The 2,214-nt window shown below is 42.3% G+C and overlaps 1 pseudogene; it reads left to right on the forward strand.

Annotated features, from left to right (window-relative positions):
- Window positions 1–1,643: 1,643 nt before the first annotated feature.
- Window positions 1,644–1,991, forward strand: LOC110595073 (annotated as a pseudogene).
- The last annotated feature ends 223 nt before the right edge of the window (window positions 1,992–2,214 follow it).

Raw genomic sequence — 2,214 nt, forward strand, 5'->3', positions numbered from 1 at the left:
CACACACCCCACACACCCCACACACACACACACACACACACCCTGCATTTTTCCCAGGCCCTGGATCCAGAAGAAAATCCCATTTCTCTAATACCCCATGAAAAGAACTTGAATATAGCCCACTTTATCTTATTTCTTAGAATCAAATTCCAGACCTACCAAGATAGTCTAAAGATCAAGGGTCAAGAGAATGTCTGGGACCAGGGAAGGGCAGTGACCCCAGCCCTCTGTGGTGACAGTGCAAATTCACTTCCTTTACTCCACCCTCTCATTTCAGACCCCTAACCCCCTGCTGTCTCCCAGTCCTCACTCCCACATACTGGCTTGATTTGGATCCTTTGTTCTGAGGCTTCCCCACTCATAAGGGAAATGCCACACCCACCCACACCAACAGAGTTACAGATGAAACAAAAATGTTTCCCTGATTGTCTTATGGGAAAGTGTACTTTAGTAGGCCAACGTGGACTTCTAACAATAAGTCCTACCATCTGTCAAATTCCTGCACCATATACACATACCCTCTTGTTATTCTTCCCACAAATAACTCTGGTTTGTAGGTCCTGGAGCTAATCAGAGGCTAATCTCGAATTTTGACCCTAACTTTTTCAAAGTGTGGCACAAAACACAAAAGGTGCAATAGGGAGCCCGGCTCGTTGGCTCAGCCTGTAATCCCGCGCCTTTGGGAGGCTGAGGTGAGTGGATTGCCTGAGCTCACGGGTTTGAGACCTGCCTGGGCAGCGAGACCTCATCTCTACAATAAATCAAAAAAATTAGGTGGGTGTGGTAGCGCACACCTGTAGTTCCAGCTACTTGGAAGACTGAGGCGGAAGGATCGCCAGAGTCTAGCAGGTCAAGGCTGCGGTGGCCAGGAGCGGCCACTGCACTCCAGTCTGGGCGACAGTGAGACTCCACTCAAAAAAAAAAAAAAAGGTGCAATGGGGGAAAAAAGTGATAAATTTGACTACATAAACATTAAAATATATCTGTGCCTTAAAAAAGTTGAAAAATTTGGAAAACATATAGCAACACGTCCAATATATGCAACAAGGGACTAACTTATCAAGACTTGCAAAAATCAGTAAGAAAACTTCAACTTAGGAAAACAAACAACCGAAGAGAGCAGATCATTTAAAAGAAAAAAAACCCCACAAGAGGTCAATTTGCATTGCCAATATTCCTAACTCCTTGCCTGTACTGGTTTCAGTAGGATGATGTCTATCAAAATAAAAAATTCATATACCCTTAACCTAGTCATCTTATTTGAACTTATTTGAAAAGGTTCCCCAGGAAATGTATATAAAATAATTACAGCATTGTTTGTAAGAACAAATAAAGCTGAAAACAACAAAAATGATCATCAAAAAGACCAATTAAATAAAATTAAAGTATATTCATATAATGACTACTATGCAGCTATGAAAAGGAATGGAATAGATCTGCATGTACTGACAAGAAAAATCTCCAGACTAAATTATTATTTGAAGAAAATAAAAGTAAAGATGCAGAAAAGGGTAATCCTCTTTGAGTTTAAAAAAGAAAAGATCATATAGATTATATATGCAAGTATATGCATAATGTTTCCCCAAAGGAATGCATAAAAAACGATTAACAATACTTACAGCTCTCTGGTCCTCGCTTCCAAGATGACAAAGAAAAGAAGGAACAACGGTCGTGCCAAAAAGGGCCGCGGCCACGTGTAGCCCATTCACTGCACGAACTGGGCCCGATGGGTGCCCAAGGATAAGGCTATTAAGAAATTCATCATTCGAAACATAGTGGAGGCCGCAGCTGTCAGCGACATATCTGAAGCGAGTGTCTTCGATGCCTATGGGCTTCTCAATCTATATGTGAAGCTGCATTACTGCATGAGTTGTGCCATCCACAGCAAGGTGGTGAGGAATCGGTCTCGTGAAGCCCGCAAGGACTGGACACCCCCACCCCGATTCAGACCTGCGGGTGCTGCCCCACAACCTCCACCAAAGCCCATGTAAGGAGCTGAATCCTTAAGGACTGAAGAACAACTATCTGGGAAAAAATAAAATGGAAATTATACTTACTAGAGCATGTTGAGTATATCTGCCACATAGAGTGGGGGTTTTGTGTATGTTACTTCAAGTGAGGTGCCGTACAGTGATTTAGTGAGGAGAGCCTATCCGTTTAAGTCTTTAACTTTTTTACATTTATGTACTTAGTCTCCACAATTTGCACAGCTGT

The sequence above is a fragment of the Carlito syrichta genome, unplaced genomic scaffold (assembly GCF_000164805.1).
Source record: "Carlito syrichta isolate Samal-C Ts95f unplaced genomic scaffold, Tarsius_syrichta-2.0.1 Scaffold70824, whole genome shotgun sequence".
Classification (NCBI taxonomy): domain Eukaryota; kingdom Metazoa; phylum Chordata; class Mammalia; order Primates; family Tarsiidae; genus Carlito; species Carlito syrichta.